The following is an 8,704-nucleotide window of genomic DNA, read 5'->3' as shown; positions in this document are numbered from 1 at the left end:
AATTTGGAGTGGGTTGCCACTCCCTTCTCCAGGGGATCTTCCTGACCTAGGAATCAAACCCGAGTCTCTTGCATTGTAGGCAGATGCTTTACCAATAGGGAGGCCCCTTAGGAAGTGACAGCTCTGTGGAATAGACATTGCTTTATAGGGTAAAGGCAGAAGCATACAGTTTTTGAATGGCAATAATGTAAGTAATTCTTACTATCAATCCTAGTTTTCTTAGTTTGCTGCTGCTGCTGCTAAGTCGCTTCAGTCGTGTCCGACTCTGTGCAACCCCATAGACGGCAGCCCACCAGGCTCCCCCATCCCTGGGGTTCTCCAGGCAAGAACACTGGAGTGGGTTGCCATTTCCTTCTCCAATGCATGAAAGTGAAAAGTGAAAGTGAAGTCGCTCAGTCGTGTCCGACTCTTAGCGACCCCATGGACTGCAGCCCGCTTCCATAACAAAGAACATAAATTAAGTGACTCAAACAACAGAGGTTTATTGTTTCTCAGTTTTAGAGGCTAGCAGTCTGCAGAGGCTGAAAATGTTGGGTTTTCCAGAGAGCTGTGGTGGAGGCAGTTCTGCATCCCTCCCCAGGTTCTGGAGTTTTCCTGCAGTCTTTGACCTAGAGGTGCACCATACAATCTGTGCCTCTGCTGCAGATGTTTCAGTGTTAGCAGATGAGCCCCACTCCCTATGGTCTGTGTGCTTTCTCCAATCTGGTGGTTTTGTGCTGGTTTTTGGGTTGAATGAGTCTGCCTGTTAGTCCTTTAAGAGTTGGTTTTCCATTCCCTGCATTTCTAGGGTTATATTTCCTGGATATATTCCATGTTCATTTTCAAGTTTAGGACCTAAGGGTTGGAGTGCCTTATGTGGCCCTCAAATCCCTTACTTTTTAGGGAAAAGTTTCATACCTCTGTGATCCTACCAATTGTAGGTTACCATAGTTTGGTGTGATTGTTTTCCCCTTGATGAGACTGTATTTCTGCCTCTCTTATCCATTCAGTGACATACTTTTACTCTGTGTTGTGGAAGGTTCTAGTCATTCAGTCTTCAGGACTCTTTCAGAGGGATTTATTTTACATGTGGATTTGCTATGTCCATGGGAGGAGGTGAGTTCAGGATCTGTCGTCTCCCTATGCTACCGTCTTGAACACTTTCCATATTTTTAAATGTGAAACTATACATTAGCAAAACAAAACAGAGAAACATGGTGGCCACAAAACTTCCTCATATTTTCTGAACATTTTTGTGTAATCATAAATAAACAAATAAGAAAGGCAATTACAGCTAAAGACAGTAAATAGAACATAAGGATAAATCATTTCTGAGCTGGCCACCAATATAAAAAGTTCAAAAGTGTTGTCTCCTTACTTGAATTGCATGTAAATAACAGATATTAGTAATCTGAAATATTAGTAAAACATGCTTTTACTTTTATCATTTGGTGGTTATGTTAATCATCTGGGCTCCTCAAATAGACTGAGAATTTGAAGCATCTTCAAGATTTGAAATATCAGTCTCCTGAAAGTTCCACTAGAGGACACAAGATTTGAAACAGGATAAAAACATTGTCCTGGTGGAGCATGGATAAATTTAACACATCAAGAAAATGGAAGTAGTCTTCATCACCAGGTGCCATATAACTAGTATTAAGGCAGGACCTAGATTTTGTTCTAAAACATAAAATCAACTAAACACTATGTTGGAGAACATGCTTTAGACTTAGATTAAAAAAAAAACAATCAGTATGTTAAAAAAAAAGTGGAAGTTGTAAACCTTAAGGTAGAGAACTTAAATTTTAGCATGTATCAGAATCACAGGAGCCCTTATTTAAAAAAAAAAAAAAATTTCGACCAATACTCTCAGAGTTTCTCATTAATCCTGTGGCAGGGCCACAGATTAATGGAATATGAGGGGTGTTTTTGTTCCTTTTTTGTCCTCTGCCCAGCAAATATCAATCTAATGACAAAATTGACCCCATGGAAAGCATTAGTACCTGCTTTACTAATTGTGATTTTTATTACATCCTTTAATATTATTGTATGGTTGCACTTGGTTTTTTAAAATTTGAGGTTGTGGAAATATTTTATTTTTTAATGGCAGATGCTCTCTTTCTCAAGCCGGGTGGGGGGTGGGGGGAGAAGTCTTGGCTTATAACTGAAACATTTGGGCAAAGTTCTTTAAGGCATTAAAAAAAAAAAAATTTACTTGGGAAAATAGAATCATGTGACAGAACCATAGCAATCATAACACCTCGGGTGCCAGAAAACACTCACTCTGGGTGGCTTGGATGACTCCAAATTTTTAAGAGCATTTTCTTTTCTTTCTTTTTTATTTTTTTATTTTTGGTAGTGGTAGAAAGTCCCTGCAGTGCATTAAAGTCCAGAGAGACCTAACAGCAACCCTGTCTCTAAAGCAACCAGTTTGTAGTTTATGAGCCTGCGAGGCAGAAGAATAACAGACGCATATCACTGACAGTTAACAAAGCTATCTTTCATGATTTTCTTTTTTTTTTCCCTTTTACCAGAAGTCTAATTTTTTAGAAAAACACTCTACAAATGATGACTTAAATTATTTCTGAAGAAGCATTTTCTTCCTCAAATGCCATGATGTTATTTTAGCAATTCCTCAGGGCTCCTCCCTCTTTTATATTTATATATAACATGAAAAATGATGTTTAAATATTTTTCTCTTTTTGCATCTGATATGTGTGGCCTTATATCACAAGTAATTCTGTAATCTTGGTAGTATTCTTTATGGAGAATAGGCATATTTGATTATGTGTAATCTTTTGCAAGAATCTATATAGTAGCGTTAGTATGTAGCATATATTGTAAATCTGTCTCTGAAAAATGAGATGTTTAGTCTTTTTTCTAGTTTATTTTCACTTGAAATTGTCATGTGTGAAGAGAGGGACTATCAAAAGTGGTCATAATTGTTCAGGTTCCAGTGTTTTACCAGTGTGAAATACCACAGCTTTACTAAGACTCTTTTCTTTTTGATAGATGTATCTTATGCCTGGTACCACAGTTAGTTTATAAAGGTATTCTCATACCTCAGATGTCTTGGCTCCATGTGGACAAACATTCCACAGTAAGTTTATTAAGAAGGGGAAAATTAAGACATAAATATGGAATCTAGACACAGATAAGTTTACATAAGATTCTCTTCTGTGAAGGTAGTTGGGAGTCTTAACCACAGATTGACTTCTCTGGTCAGCTTTCAAGGACTCTCTGTCTGGTATTGTTTCTGACCAGTAAGGCCAACTTCAGGTTGGTACCCTGAGTGGGTGGGAAAAATCCCCAAGCGATTCCACAATACTCTTCTGCCCCATCCCCTGCATTGTGTCCTACTTCAGTTCAGGCCAACCTTGATCTCTGCTCCATAAAGGAAAGACACCATCCGCCATCTATTTCAAAGTAACTCCTCTCTCTTCAGACTAAACTGCAATAGCTTCCTCGAATTTATTGCCCTCATTTGCATTCTCATTTCTAGAGTAATTATTCTCAACTTCAAGTAATACTTCTCTCTGTGCTCTTTCCTTTGCCTAAAGAAGCAAAAGACTGTTCAAATGTCATCAGGAAACCTGAAAGGCCGTGTGAATGTGTGAAATGGTGCTGGGGACTGGACATGATAACTGTTTTATCTCAGTGATAATTTTTTTTTTTTAATTCACCAATTGGTGAAATCGAAGACCACCAAAGAATAATGTCTTCTAATTATCTGACATCAGTTACAGGCAGGTGGTGGATGGAGTAGGGATATGGAGCTGCAAAACTTTAAAAAAGTATGTACGTAGAGAGTTACATGCCTACCTTCATGCATATATATATATACACACACATATATGTACAATATATCATATACATATATACACATCACCACCTTATAAATGTATAGATATAGATTGTCTTTCTAAACAAGTATTTATACTTTTGCTTCTAGAATTCGAAAGGCAAAAGTATTTCAGAAACAATACAGGTAAAGGTTGAAAAAGGCATTTGCTAAAAAATATATATCTTTTTATACAGGCACTGAACTATTACAGCACTGCTCTTGACAATCCCTTATTTATGTGACATCATGATTCTCTCAAAATTTTATAATAGACTCTGCAATTTTGAAGTGTGTGCTGATTAAGTTTGAGGCCGAAAAACAGAAGCATAGGTTTGTATATAATTTTAGGTTATTCTGGGTCCACTGATTAGTCAGAAATAGTTTCTATTAGAACAATGCATGGTTTACATCAATATTTTAAATTATCTTGATACAGTGTAGTTCTGTTTTTAAAACATAATATTCTAATAAATTTCTCAGCACTCACGGATTGCTTTACAACCCTGACAATTGTATATAAGGTCATTTAGCATGGCACATTTTACATCCTGACAGAGGGTAGCCATGTGTCCCATGACTGTAAGCATTAGTGCTAAACATTTCAGAGGAAGATATATATTACCTACTCTAGTTGACCAACCTAAGGTGAAACCACTAGCATCAACCCAGCTTTGTTTGTATGCTTTAGTGAAATGCTTTTGATAACTTGGTCAGCTGTGAATCTCCTCCTCCACACAGAAATGCATGGTTTGTTATAACTCAATTCCTGTGGCTTCTCAGAAAGTTGATCTTTCTGACTTTAAATGTGGAATAGTTGAACATCTCTGACTGCCGTGCAGTCAGAGCAGGAGGGAGGCTGCTAAAGATACAAAGACTGCAGCTGTGTTTATTTTGGAAGACCCACAGTGCATAGTCAATTGTTGTGCTTAGATTATAATGCATGGCTGAGATATCCAAGTGTACAAGGAATGGTGGACCAGAATTGGCTAACATGAGAGCAGATGGGCATCTGTAAGATGAAGTAATTGAAGAAAATGTCAATTAAATTGAACATTTGTACCTATGCTTAAACAGGCATTATATTGTTCTGGGATGGAGATCTTAATTATATCTTCTTAACTGATTTGAAGGCAAAATATGTTTTCCTTATTTTCTCTTTGGCATTTCCACTTATTTGTAGAAAACAAAATGGAAGAAAACAAGTGGAAAGCAGATACTGATTTTTGACTACTTGTAAATAAAACTTCTTTGATGTTAGAAAAATTGCTTCACACAAAATGATTTTTTAAATGATGCCTATATTTTTAAACCTAGAGATTAAATGAACAATTATTTGTCCATGTGCTATATATCAGTGAAAACCTTATACTTTGACATCATTATCACCTTGTGCTAAATTTAAATAAACAATCAAATATTTCTAGTACCTTCAGTTCAGTTCAGTTCAGTCGCTCAGTCGTGTCCAACTCTCCGCGACCCCATGAATCACAGCACGCCAGGCCTCCCTGTCCATCACCAACTCCCGGAGTTCACTCAAACTCATGTCCACAGAGTCGGTGATGCCATCCAGCCATCTCATTCTCTGTCGTCCCCTTCTCTCCCACCCCCAACCTTTCCCAGCATCAGAGTCTTTTCCAGTGAGTCAACTCGTTGCATGAGGTGGCCAAAGTATTGCAGTTTCAGCTTCAGCATCACTCCTTCCAATGAACACCCAGGACTGATCTCCTTTAGAATGGACTGATTGGATCTCCTTGCAGTCCAAGAGACTCTCAAGAGTCTTCTCCAACACCAGAGTTCAAAAGCATCAATTCTTCAGCGATCAGCTTTCTTCACAGTCCAACTCTCACATCCATACATGACCACGGGAAAAACCATTGCCTTGACTAGATGGACCTTGGTTGGCAAAGTAATGTCTCCGCTTTTTAATATACTATCTAGGTTGGTCATAACTTTCCTTCCAAGGAGCAAGCGTCTTTTAATTTCATGGCTGCAATCAGCATCCGCAGTGATTTTGGAGCCCAAAAAAATAAAGTCTGACACTGTTTCCACTGTTTCCCCATCTATTTCCCATGAAGTGATGGGACCAGATGCCATGATCTTTGTTTTCTGAATGTTGAGCTTCAAGCCAACCTTTTCACTCTCCTCTTTCACTTTCATCAAAAGGCTTTTGAGTTCCTCTTCACTTTCTGCCATAAGGGTAGTGTCTTCTGCATATCTGAGGTTATTGATATTTCTCCCGGCAATCTGGATTCCAGCTTGTGCTTCTTCCAGCCCAGTGTTCCTCATGATGTACTCTGCATATAAGTTAAATAAGCAAGGTGACAATATACAGCCTTGACGTACTCCGTTTCCTATTTGGAACCAGTCTGTTGTTCCATGTCCAGTTCTGACTGTTGCTTCCTGACCTGCATACAGGTTTCTCAAGAGGCAGGTCAGGTGGTCTGGTATTCCCATCTCTTTCAGAATTTTCCACAGTTTATTGTGATCCACACAGTCAAAGGCTTTGGCATAGTCAATGAAGCAGAAATAGATATTTTTCTAGTACCTTGATTCATGTTAATTATTATTTTTTATATTATTTGTAAAGTAAGTGTTTAAAAAAAAAACAGCATTTTTTCCCCCAAATAATAGTTTTCAGGCTGTTCCATTCCCTATCAGCAATCTGTAATATTTACAATTGGATCAATACCCTGGACTTATTATTCTCTTAAATAGATATTTGTGAAGATGTGAACAAACGGAGACAATTTATGTATTGTTCCTTAATATATCCTTTCTCTAATGCTTCAGTAAACTCTAAATGCTACAGAAAATATTATTTAAGAATAACTGGTTTAGTATGAAATCCCCTCCCACCAATAGAGCAAAATAAACCAAAGAACAAAACAAACAAAAAGATTTCAGAAAGAAAGAAAATCTTGGGAAACTATAAACATATGAATAATGTAGCTTCCAATTATATTTTAAGCAATATAGGAAATATAAATCAAGAACTGCGGTTTTAAGACCTTTAAAAATTATAAAGTATTTTCTTATTACTTATTTTTGATGATCTAGACTCTTTTAGCCTAATGATTAATGATACATTGCTTAAGATAAAACTGCTTAAGGGGTCAATTTCCAGGAAAGTGTCTGCTAACAATTATTTTTTCCTGTGAAAGAAAACTCCAATTGACTAAAGACACAGTAGGTATATTTAGAAAGGAGAAAAAAGAGAGAGGGAGAGATATGTATTTAATGTCACTATATAATTAAATCTCTATATGTATGTGTATGTGTTTGTCACTCAACCACCAGGACTGTAGCCCGCTGGGTTCCTCTGTCCATGGGATTTTCCAGGCAAGAGTACTGGAGTGGGTTGCCATTTCATTCTCCTATAGATCCCTATAAAAGATTGCAAATAATGAAGTGTGCCTATTCTCTATGAAGAATATTGCCAAGATTGCAGAATTACTTATGATTTAAGGAGGGCCTTGCACATTAGATGCAAGAAGGAAAAAAAAGAAAGTCCCTTCTTACATCTGGGTAGGAGGGTTATCTGTATTATCTTTTCTTTTATTTCAGAAAAGTAAAATTCGAGAAGGTTACCTGTGCTTGGAAACTTTTAAAATACATAGAAGAAAGGTTCTATATTCTTCTACATTTCAGTAGTAGCTAAATATATATTTTGCTGAACACTGTTCTCTTGATTTAAAACAAAACAACCAAAAACTTTTAAAGGAAAATAGAAATTGTCTGTTTCTGGTTGTTTTGCACTTATATCATAACTAAAATGTTGCTTTCTTATTTTCCATTAGTTATGCAAAATCATTTTCAACAATTTCTATAATCACTTTAGCTGCATTTCTCTTAAATGGAGGCCTATTTTCCAAGTACAAATAAATGTGAACAAAAGATTTGATTTCTTTTAGAAATTTCTCCAGATGTGAATTTTGAAATACGGTTCATGTTATTATTCTGTTATGCAGTAAAACATGGATTAAGGTCTAAGAAGAAGAAGAAAATGCTTGGTAAATGAGTGGATAATTAAACTTTGTTTACCATTCCATCTACGGATTTTGATGTTTGCCAGAAAATAATATTGGCTTGAGAGATGGGGTGTTGGTTAACTTGAAGCCAGACAATTCACTATTTAGGGAAATAATAACTGAATTTTGTTGAAAACAAGTTATTTTCAGATTTCATGTAATTCATATTGCTGCCATTTTGTATTTGTGCATGCTCTAGTTTAGCATGAGTAATGATGCTGAGCTTAATAGCATTATTTTAGCTCTATTCCTGTCCCCTAAACAATCTTCTGCCACAGATAATCAATATGACCAAATATGTTAGTCAAGTAATTCAAACTAAAGTAAAATAGCTCAAATTTCAAATTAAAAAACACTTTTCATTTGATCATGTCATCTTGATTTCATATCATCAGAGGGACACAATTTATAAACCAAGATTTTGTCTTATAATATTTGAAAATGGAGCTAATTTTAAAAGATATTTGTTGGTAAATTAGAAATATATATATAATATATATATCAAGGACTTCCTGAGTGGTGCAGTGGTAAGGAAACCTCCTGCGAATTCAGAAAATCCAAGAGATGTGGGTTCTATCCCTGGGTTGGGAAGATCCCCTGAAGTGAAAGTGGATACCCACTCCAGTATTCTTGCCTCGAAAATTCCATGGACACAGGAGCCTGGTGGACTACAGTCCATGGGGTTGCACAGAGTCAGACACAACTGAGCACACATACATATATATCAATCATTTTATTTTTTTCCTTCTTTAATATATTGGGTAAACAAAATTAAATATCATTTGGATATTGTTTCAGCCAGACACACTTCTGTTCCAGCAAAATATAATTTCATATTAATATGTTGTAATGA

Source organism: Moschus berezovskii, chromosome 19 (assembly GCF_049115385.1).
Source record: "Moschus berezovskii isolate FMDL1 chromosome 19, NW_MosBer_1.0, whole genome shotgun sequence".
Lineage (NCBI taxonomy): Eukaryota > Metazoa > Chordata > Mammalia > Artiodactyla > Moschidae > Moschus > Moschus berezovskii.
The sequence above is the reverse complement of the archived record's forward strand: the minus strand, read 5'-3'. Positions refer to the sequence as shown.